This window comes from Carcharhinus amblyrhynchos, chromosome 13 (assembly GCF_965287045.1).
Source record: "Carcharhinus amblyrhynchos chromosome 13, sCarAmb.v2.hapA, whole genome shotgun sequence".
Lineage (NCBI taxonomy): Eukaryota > Metazoa > Chordata > Chondrichthyes > Carcharhiniformes > Carcharhinidae > Carcharhinus > Carcharhinus amblyrhynchos.
Genome location: NC_137336.1, coordinates 57,970,298 through 57,981,807, shown reverse-complemented (window position 1 = coordinate 57,981,807; position 11,510 = coordinate 57,970,298). Strand labels below are relative to the sequence as shown.

The 11,510-nt window shown below is 43.9% G+C and overlaps 1 non-coding gene across 1 annotated transcript; it reads right to left on the bottom strand.

Annotated features, from left to right (window-relative positions):
- Positions 1-7,781: 7,781 nt before the first annotated feature.
- trnaa-agc (transfer RNA alanine (anticodon AGC)) lies at positions 7,782-7,854 on the bottom strand. Its single transcript has one exon. It is a non-coding gene; the product is annotated as a tRNA-Ala (tRNA).
- Positions 7,855-11,510: the final 3,656 nt, after the last annotated feature.

Below are 11,510 nucleotides of genomic sequence, written 5' to 3'. Positions count from 1 at the left end.
ATCGAAGTCAGGCTAAACGGACTATAATTTCCCATCTGCTGCCTCACTCCCTTTTTAAACAGTGATGTTACATTAGCTATTTTCCAGTCCTCTGGTACCCTCCTTGCCTCCAGTGATTCCTGAAAGATCACCACCAACGCCTCCACAATTTCCTCAACTATCTCTTTTAGAACCCTGGGTGTAGTCTATCCAGTCCAGGTGATTTATCCCCTTCAGACTTGTTTGTTTCCCCAGAACCTTTTCCTTAGTGATGGCCACTACACTCACCTGTGTCCCTGGAGCTCTGGCATCCCACCAAATCTTGTTTGTCCATTTAACTGGTCCTTACCGACATTGGCTATAGGTCCCCTAACGATCAAATTTAAAATATTAGGCTATCAACTAATATTCGCTACAAACCCATAGACTCCCGCAGCTATCTTAACTATACTTCCTCACACTCTGCTTCATGTAAGAACTTCATTCCATTCTACCAGTTTCTCTATGTCTATTGCATCCAGTATGATGATGCAACTTCTCACACCAGTGCTGCAGATATGTCTTCCTTTTTCCTTAGATGAAGATTCTCACCCGGCATGATTGACAGGACTGTTCTACTGTGTCTGATGCATTTCGAGTACTTCTGTTTTTACCTGTTCCCCTCTTCCTCATCTTCCACCCCACCAGCTCTATTCAATGAACCATTCTCCACCATTTTTGCCAGCTCTGGAAGATGCCACCAACAAACAGATCTCCCTTTCCCCTTTCAGCATACTGAGGGGACAGTTTCCTCTTCAACACCCTTCTACACTCTTGAGCCACTTTCAACACCCTCTCCCTTCCCCACCACATCTTTCCATGCCAGCACAGGCGTTGCAACACCTGTCTTTTCACATGCCTCCTTTTCACCATTCAAGACCCCAAACACTCCTTCCAAGTGAAGTAGTGACTTAACTGCACTTCTTTCAAGTTAGTGTGCTATATTCACAATGTGATCTCCTCTACATTGGGGAGACCAAATGGAGACTAGGTAACCTTTTTGCAGAATGCCTCCGTTCAGTCTGGAAGTATAACCCTTTTGATTTGATTTGATTTATTATTGTCACATGTATTAACATACAGTGAAAAGTATTGTTTCTTGCGCACTCTACAGACAAAGCTTACCATTCATAGAGAAGGAAGCGAGAGAGTGCAGAATGTAGTGTTACAATCATAGCTAGGGTGTAGAGAAAGATCAACTTAATGCAACGTAAGTCCATTCAAAAGTCTGATGGCAGCAGGGAAGAAGCTGTTCTTGAGTCGGTTGGAACGCGATCTCAGACTTTTGTATCTTTTTCCCAACAGAAGAAGGTGGAAGGGAGAATGTCTGGGGTGCATGGGGTCCTTAACTATGCTGGCTGTGTAGACAAAGTCAATGGACGGAGGCTGGTTTACATGATGGATTGGGCTACATTCATGACCTTTTGTAGTTTCTTGTGGTCTTAGGTAGATCAGGAGCCATACCAAGCTCTGATACAACCAGAAATAATGCTTTATATGGTGCATCTGTAAAAGTTGGTGAGAGTCGTAGCTGACATGCCAAATTTCCTTAGTCTTCTGAAAAAGTAGAGGCATTGGTGGGCTTTCTTAACTGTAGTGTCGGCATGGGGGAACCAGGACAGGTTTTTGGTGATCTGGACACCCAAAAACTTGAAGCTTTTGACCGTTTCTACTTCATCCCTGTTGATGTAGACGGGCATGTACTCCTCAATGCTTCCTGAAATCGATGTCAATGTCATAAGAACATTAAAAAAAAGGAGCAGGATTAGGCCATCTAGCCCTTCGAGCCTGCCCGGCCGTTCAATAAGATCATGGCTGATCTGAAGTGGATCAGTTCCACTTTCCCGCTTTCTCCCCATAACCCTTAATTCCCCTGCCTATCAGAAACCTATCAACCCATGACTTAAATATGTTCAGCGAGGTAGCCTCCACCACTTCAACAGGCAGAGAATTCCAGAGATTCACCACCCTTTGAGTGAAGAAGTTCCTCCTCAACTCCAATCTAAACTGCCCCCCCCCCCTTATCTTGAGGCTGTGCCCTCTAGTCCTGCTATCCTTTCTAAGCAGGAAAAATCTCTCTACCTCTACCCTATCCATCTCCTTCATTATCTTATACATCTCTATCAGGTCCCCCCTCAGCCTTCTAAACTCCAACGCGTACAGACCCAGTCTATTTAGTCTCTCTTCATAGGCTAGCCCCCTCATCTCCGGTATCAGCCCAGTGAACCTTCTCTGCACTCCCTCCAAGGCCAATATATCCTTCCGCAAGTGCAGCAACCAAAGCTGCACACAGCACTCCAGCTGCAGCCTCACCAGTACCCTGTACAGTTGCAGCAAGACCTCCCTACTTTTATATTCTATCCCCCTTCTTGATCACCTGCTGCACCTGCAGACTGGGTTTTTGTGACTCGTGCACAAGGACCCCCAGGTCCCTCTGCACCGTAGCATGCTGCAGCTTTTCGCCTTTTAAATAATAATACCTCCTACTATTATTTCTACCAAAGTGGATAACCTCACACTTAGTAGCATTATACTCCATCTGCCAAGTCCTCACCCACTCACTCAGCCTATCCAGATCTCTTTGCAGACTTTCCACACCCTCTACGCAATTTGCTTTTCCACTCATCTTCGTGTCATCAGCAAATTTCATCACCCTACACTCAACCCCCTTCTCCAGATCATCTATATAAATGGTAAAAAGTTGAGTCCCCAGCACCGATCCCTGCGGCACTCCACTAGTCACCAACTGCCAACCAGAATAGCACCCATTGATACCAACTCTCTGCTTCCTATTAGACAGCCAATCCTCTATCCATGCTATCACCTTACCCCCAACTCCGTGCACCCTAACCTGTAGCAACCTCTTGTGAGGCACCTTATCAAATGCCTTTTGGAAATCTAAAAACACCACATCCACCGGTTCCCCTCTGTCTACCTCACTAGACACATCCTCATAGAAATCCAATAAATTCGTCAAACACGACTTCCCCTTAACGAATCCGTGCTGCGTCTGTTCGATCAAATCTCCTTTTTTTTGACGTTGAGGAAGAGATTATTGTTGCTGCATCAGTTCACCAGATTCCCTATTTCATTCCTGTACTCTGTCTCGTCATTGTTTGAGTTCCAATCCACTACGGTGATGTCATCGTCAAACTTGAAAATCAGATTGGATGGGAATTCGGCCACACAGTCAAACGTGTATAAGGAACATAATAGGGGGCTGAGAACACAGCCTTGTGAGGCACTGGTGTTGAGGATGATAGTGGAGGAGGTGTTGTTGCCTTTCCTTACTGATTGTGGTCTGTGGATTAAGAAGTTCAGGATCCAATCGCAGAGGGAGGAGCCAAGGCCCGGCCACGGAGTTTGGCGATATTTCGTAGGAATAGTAGTGTTAAATGCTGGGCTGTAGTCAATAAATAATAGTTTGACATAGATGTCAGAGCTGAGTTTCCTGTTGCTTGTCATTTAATTCTCCACATTGCTCCTACTCTGACCTTTCTGTCCATGAAGTTTAAAGGTGAGGAACAGCAGCTCGTCTTTCACCTTAGCGCTTGGTAGCCTTCTGAGTTAAATATTGAGTCCAATTATTTCAGATCGTAAATTCTGTTTCCATCTTTGCTTGGTTTTTTTTTCTTTATCCCTTCATGAGGCCAGGATTAGAGAAGCATTGATATCTCGGAGTTTTGTGGGGCTGGAAGAGATTACAAAGATAGGCAAGGACAAAAGAAGGCAGAATCAAAGGAGGGAAGGAAGGGAGAGGAGAGGATACACAAGTTGGGAGTGGTGCTTTAACAGGATGAGGACTGGCTGGGACTGGAATTAGCCTTTCAGAAATAAGAGTTCACGCATGAACAAAGACAGAGATTGGGCTGGTTCAGTATTAATTAAGATAAGGAAGGCAAGTCTGGGTATGAACTGGGAAGAATGCAGTGTAGGAGGGGCAGTGCAGTTGATATCATCTTCATGGATTTTAGTAAGGCTTTTGACAAGATCCCACATGGGAGACTGATCAAGAAGCCCATGGGATCCAGTGCAATTTGATAAATTGTCAGTCCTCCAAAATGCATCACCTCACAAATTTCAGGGTTAAATTCCATTTACCACTGATCTGCACAGCAAGGGATCCAGCACCAATCGCTGTGGTATACCACTGGACACAGACTTCTAGTCACAAAAACAACTTTCAACCATCACCCTCTGCCTCCTGCCACTAAGCCAAAACAAAGCAGAGAAAGCTCAGCTGGAGTATTGTGTGCAGTTCCGGTCACCACACTATGGGAAGGGTGTGTTTGCAATAGAAAGTGCGAGGAGGAAATTCCCCAGGACGTTGCCTGGGCTAGAGCATTTCAGCTATGAAAAGTGCTTGATAGGCTGGGGTTGTTTTCCTTAGAGCAGAGAAGGTTGTGTGGAGACTGCTTTACGGTGCACAAAATTAGATATAATTCTATATAATAAATGCTATGTAACCAAGGTAGAAAGGAAGAAACTTTTCCCCTCAGCAAAGGGGTCAATAACCAGTGGACATAGATTTAAGGTAACAAGCAGGAGATTTAGAGGGGATTTGAGGCAAAGCTTTTTCGCCAGAGGGTAGTGGGCATCGGGAACTCTCTGCCTGAAAAGAATGGTAGAAGCAGGAACCCTCACAACATTTCGGAAGCATTTAGATGACTTAAAACAACAGAGCATATAAGACTATGGACAATTGATGGAAAATGAGATTAGCATAGATAGGTGGTTGATGGCGGGCACACACAAAGCTGAAGGACCTCTTCCTGTGCTGCGAAACTCTATGATTAAGTGTCAGCACAAGATACAATGAAGTTGAAATATCATACATTAAACTAAGGAGCTTGGATGGGGAAAAAAATACACTAGTGTCAGGCTGTCATCACTCTGCCTATATATGCTAAAATTGCCCCTTAGTGTCCTGACATGTGTCGGTTAGAAGGATTAGTGGGTAAAATATATAGGGATAAGGGGTAGGGCCTGGATGAGATTGTGCTCAGTGCAGACTCGATGGGCCAAATGGCTTCTTTCTGTACTGTAGGGTTTCTATGCTTCTATTATGTGCCTGCGCACCTCACTCCACCTGACAAAGGAGCAGCTCTCCAAACGCTTGAGATTTCAAATAAACCTGTTGGACTGGTTTATTGAAAAAAAACAGTCAACAGGTTTTTGGCAGACACCTGGTGTCGTGTGACCTCTCCATATGAAATAGGTTCATGGTGTTTGAAGAGGTTGCACAGCTTATGAATTGTCTGGAACTGGGGATGTTATATGTTTTGTAATTTTATCACTCAAAAAAATCTGTTAAATGTGAATTAGAAAAAAAAACTTAAATCTAACCAAAGTGTCTATTTTTTAAATAGAAACATCGAAATATTTCCAGGGGAGATTAAGATGTGTGTGTGGGAGGGTGGGAGGTGGGCTGCAGGGGGAAGGACGATGTCAGTGATGGAATCCGTGATTCATCTGGAAATGCACCATCAGTTTTGTACCATTGGATTGAATTTGCCTCTGCAAGCTTTCTCTGCTTTGTTTTGCTGCAGCATAATAAAGGAATGGCATCACTATTGCAACATCACAAACTTGCCTGCACATGTCGGTGCTGGGGCCTCAGCTATTTACCATTTATATAGATGATCTGGAGGAGGGAACCGAGTGTATGGTGTCGAAATTTGCTGATGACACCAAGATTGGTGGAATGGCAAATTGTGCAGAGGGTGTGGAGGGTCTGCAGAAGGATCTAGATAGGCTGGGCGAATGGGCCAGGAACTGGCAAATGGAATTTAACGTTGGCAAGTGCAAGGTGGTCCACCTTGGTAGGAATAATGGTAGGAAGGATTATTACTTACGTGGCGAAAAACTGCAGCAGGCGACGGTGCAGAGGGACCTCGGGGTCCTTGTGCATGAGTCGCAAAAACCCAGCTTGCAGGTGCAGCAGGTGGTCAGGAAGGCTAATGGGATGCTGGCCTTCATAGCGAGGGGGATTGAATATAAAAGTAGGGAGGTCTTGCTGCGGCTGTATAGGGCATTGGTGAGGTCGCAGCTGGAGTACTGTGTGCAGTTTTGGGCGCCGTACTTACGCAAGGATATTTTGGCCTTGGAGGGAGTGCAGAGGAGGTTTACTAGGCTGATGCCGGAGTTGAGGGGGTTGAGCTACGAGGAGAGGCTGAATAAACTAGGCTTGTACTCGTTAGAGTTTAGAAGAATGAGGGGAGATCTCATTGAGACGTATAAGATGATGAATGGGATGGATAGGATAGAGGTGGAGAGACTCTTCCCACTCAGAAAGGATAATAGGACTAGGGGGCACAGCCTCAAGATAAAGGGGGGGAGGTTTAGAACGGAGTTGAGGAGGAACTTCTTCACTCAAAGGGTGGTGAATCTCTGGAATTCTCTGCCCGTTGAAGTGGTGGAGGCTACCTCGCTAAATATTTTTAAGACGCGGGTTGATGGGTTTTTGATAAGAGAGGGGATTAAGGGTTATGGGGAGAGGGCGGGAATGTGGAACTGAGCCACGACAGATCAGCCATGATCTTATTGAATGGCGGGGCAGGCTCGAAGGGCTATATGGCCTACTCCTGCTCCTATTTCTTATGTTCTTATGTCTCTGCACATCAGAGTGTTCTTGAGATGCCAGCTTTTTGGAAGTTGGTGATCAGAATATTTTCATTTTCCAATATTGTGCATTACAATCATATAGATAATGAGAATGGGTAGGCAAGAACAACATTTATGGAGGATAACTGACACATCTACAGGCAGGAGTTATCATGCTGATTACATGTGTGCAAAATTATAGCCTAAAAGAATCTTACAAACTTCCACAAAATAATGCTTAGAATATCCAGTATTGCACTGCTCTTTACATTAGTGTTAGGCTCCAAAAAAGCCCTTTAGCTGCACTCCCGATGGGACATGGAGCATTTTCCTTTGTACCATTCTCCCACCTTCTTCCCTAATCCTGGACATTCTTCCTTTGCAAATAACAGTTGAATTCCTGTTAGAATGTATAGACTGAATGTGCCTTCACTGGACCCTAACCACTTGTTGCATGAGAATGTTTTTCCCCGTATTGCTCCTGCTTCTTTTGATAAATGCTTTAAATCTGTGCTGTCCTGTTTTTGATCTTTTCATGAGTGGGAATAGATTCTGCCTATCTGTCCAGATCCTTCATGATTATGAATATTCCTATCAAATCACCCTTCTTCCTTTCTCCAAATAAAACAGTCCTAACTCTGCCAATCTATCTTTGTAGGATCATAGGCTGGGATTTTTTGTCCTCACTTCTCCCGAAACCGTAAAATCCCACCTGAGGTCAACGGACCTTTCCATTGTTGGCGCCCCAGCCCACTCTGATTCCTTGCAGTGGGTGGGGCATTAAAATTCCAGCTTCAGAATCCCTACAGTGCAGAAGGAGGCCATTTGGCTTATCGAATCTGCACCTGATGGAGTATCTTACACAGGCCCGTTACCACATCCTAGCCCTTTAACTCCCACACACTTACAATGGCTAATCCATCTAACCTACACATTTCAGGACAATTTAACCTGACCAATGCACTTAACCTGCACGCCTTTGGACTGACTCACAACTGAAGTTTCTCATTTCTGGAACCAGTCTTGTGAATCTTTGCTGATTTAGAAATGTTAAATGGAATAACAAGTATAAACAAATGATATAATGTTTTAAAAAATTGAAGACTCTCAATGACAGGCAGTTACATTAATTTTACGTTTACTGACACAAAAAGAATACTTGGAGAATGCGGGCATCGATCCCGCTACCTCTCGCATGCTAAGCGAGCGCTCTACCATTTGAGCTAATTCCCCACCACATGTGTCCTATTTCCGCTGCTCTTTTTGTAACATGATTGGTTTCCCTCGCTTGGGCCGAGTAGTGTTCCTGATGATTGACAGCGAACTGAGCCAATAGTAGTTGTGATTCTGCGAAAGGGTGGGGAGAGCTGATTGTAAACCAATCGGAGTTGGGAGGAGGCCGCAGCACCATTCTGATTGGTCCATCCTGCCTGTCAGTCAGTGGAAGTATCATTTCCCCCTGGTTAAGAGCGGGCGGTGAAGCTCAGCAAAGCGCGATAGGAGTCGTCGTCAGTGTAGACCTGGAATTTAAAATGCAGCATGTCTGACCTGTGCAATGTTCTTCTGTACGTTTAGGCGTGGGTTATAGACCTTTATGAAGTCTAATGCGATCCCTTGATTCTATCCATGAAATACAAAAGACTTTGCTGCAGAATGTGAACCCCAGGAGATGAAATACAGTCCCACCAACTCAGACTCATCGCAGACTTAGACTAAGAGTTTCTAAATTGAGTTTTTTTAAAAGACTCGTTTTGCCGTTTCTCACTCCTAAGTCAGCTTTTTTTAAAAAATGCATTACCTCCTAAATCCAAATTGGGAGGTCGAAGTGTGCACTATCAAATAATTACAGAATTGGCATAGCATATGGGGAGGCCATTCGGCCCCTCAGAAGCAGGAATATCCTCACGTTCCTTAGTAGGAATATGTAAGCTCAAAATTTCCCAGGAAACAAAGTCACCCACTCCACAACCTGGAATAGTTTTTCATTGTTCACCCAGCTGTTTTTTTTCAGTAGCATTTTGGTTGCTGGCAAACCCGTGGAAGAATAACATACTTAGCCATAATGTATAAAACAATATTTTATGTTTTATGTTTTCAGTACTCCTATATTTGTTACACACCCTGCTGAGTTAACGCCATATACTCTCCCTGCATGGTTCCACATGAGTGCCAATCCCAATTGAAACTGCTCTTAAACAGGGTACACAATTTCTCAGTCTATTTTTCTACTGCTTCTCTACCTTTTAGTAACTTCCAGCATTCTGTACAGAGACTCTATTCTTAGTTGGTTCTAGTATCTGGCCTGCTGCTGAGTTTTACTCTACAGCAGACAGGTTCTTCCACTCTGGTGCCAGCTGACCTTCTAGCTCTGACCTCTTTCTGCTCGAGTTCACACCTTCTATCCACCTGCCTGCTGATCTGCACTTCTGCAGGCCATTGTATGAACGATTTTGATATGACGAATAGTGGTTTCTGATCATATCAATTCCAATTTGACCAGTTAGGTGGGTAGTATTAGTGCAAATCCGAGCATTAAAAAGGGTTGCCACAAAGCAAATGCTTCCATTATATTCTACCCATTTAAAGCACTCAGTTTTTTGTTTCATTTTTCAGTCAGAAAGATCTGTCTCCACTTATACACTTTCTCATTAAGTGGCATTGTGGAGCAGTTTTTGCCAACCTATATTTGTAAATGGTCAATTAAAGTTTTAAGTATTTATTAGTGCCACAAATAGGATTACATTAACACTGCAATGAAGTTATTGTGAAAATCCTCAAGTTGCCAAATTATCAACCTGAAACGGATGCTCAAGGCTTTGCATTAAAATAAAAGCAAAATGCTGCTGGTGTCTGAAACAAAAACAGAAAATGCTAGAAAAAATGGGTGTGGCAGCATCTGTGGAGAGAGAAATTAGAATGAATGTTTTAAACCTTTGAAGTGTTGATGCTGGCATTGGACTGGGGTGGGCATGGGAAGAAGTCTCATAACACCAGGTTAAAGTCCCAAAAGGTTTATTTGGAATCCTGAACTTTCAGGGCGCTACTCTTTATCACCTCATTTTGTGTCTAACAGTTGTGCTTCAGTGTTCTGAGGAAGAGCTCTGGGTGACCCTGAAGAAGTCACAGAGACTCAAAATGTTGGCTGGAATTTTACTGCTCCATCCGCTACGGGAATCAGAGCGCTCAAGGAGTGAACAATGGGAACGTCCATTGACTTCAGATGGGATTTTATGGTTTCAGGACGAATGAGGCCATAAAGTCTTGCCTCCTAACTCTTGTCTTCCCCTCCACTCATGCTGCTAGACCTGCTGAGTTTTTCTAGCATTTTCTGTTTATAACCCAGATTTTGTGACAGTAATGCTAGTGGAAGTGTCAGGGTTCACTATGGTTGCTCCTCAGCAACATCTGGAATCCATACATGCGAGGTTAAACGTGGAAATCCAGAGGTTGCTGTCAGTGATTCCATGTTGGTCCATGAGGTGTGCTGTTGAAACCCCTCCCCCATCAGAAATCAAATAGAAATTATTGAATTGATGAGAGATTTCCCTGTTACAGAGTTGGTTGCTGTAAGTGCCTTTATAAACTATTGAATGAAGTAAGTGGGTTTTTTAATAGTGAATTAAGTTCGTAATTACTGCTGAAAAATCTCTCTGGAGCTGGAAAACAATCTTTATAACTTCTCCATGAAGGTAAACATAACCACAGTTTTAGAACAATTTTTTAAAATGACATTTCAGCTTCAACCTTAATCCCACATGTATGATCCAATCATTTATTTACCTATCTGTACAATGTAATTAAGAGTGAATGGTTATCAGTGCATGTTACAATCTGCTTTTGGAGGCTTAAAGAATTCTTTAATATGATTACTGCTAACCTTGCTTGATGACATCACTGTTGCTGGGCGATGGTGATCCCTTTAGTTTGAAGCCAAGTAAAAACTGACATCTGAAAAGGAGGAATTCATAAAATTTTTCACAACTTTCCTTCAGGTCAGTGGCAAGCTCTGTTACTGTGCAAAATCCAGGCCACAATAATTGTGCTCCGAAGAAGAGTCATACAGACTCAAAACATTAACTCTGTTTTTTTGCTCCACAGATGCTGCCAGGCCTGCTGAGTTTTCCCAGTATTTTCTGCCTTTACATAACATAAGAACATAAGAAATAGGAGCAGGAGTAGGCCATCTGGCCCTTCGAGCCTGCCCCGCCATTCAATAAGATCATGGCTGATCTGTCGTGGCTCAGTTCCACTTTCCGGCCCTCTCCCCATAACCCTTAATCCCCTCTCTTATCAAAAACCCATCAACCCGCTTCTTGAAAATATTTAGCGAGGCAGCCTCCACCACTTCAATGGGTAGAGAATTCCAGAGATTCACCACCCTTTGAGTGAAGAAGTTCCTCCTCAACTCCGTTCTAAAACGCCCCCCCTTTATCTTGAGGCTGTGCCCCCTAGTCCTACTGTCTTTTTTCAGTGGGAAGAGTCTCTCCACCTCTATCCTATCCATCCCATTCATCATCTTATACGTCTCAATGAGATCTCCCCTCATTCTTCTAAACTCCAACGAGTACAAGCCTAGTTTATTCAGCCTCTCCTCATAGTTCAACCCCTTCAACTCCGGTATCAGCCTAGTAAACCTCCTCTGCACTCCCTCCAAGGCCAAAATATCTTTGCGCAGGTGCGGCGCCCAAAACTGCACACAGTTTCAGATTTCCAGCATCGACGGTATTTTGCTTTTCATAGAACCATAGAATCCCTATAAATGCAGAAAGAAGCCATCCAATCCATCAGATCTGCATCAACTCTTTGAAAAAGCATCCCATCCAAGCCCATCTCCCGCTCCCTCCACCTTCCCCCACTTCTCACACCCTATCCCCATAGCACTGCACATT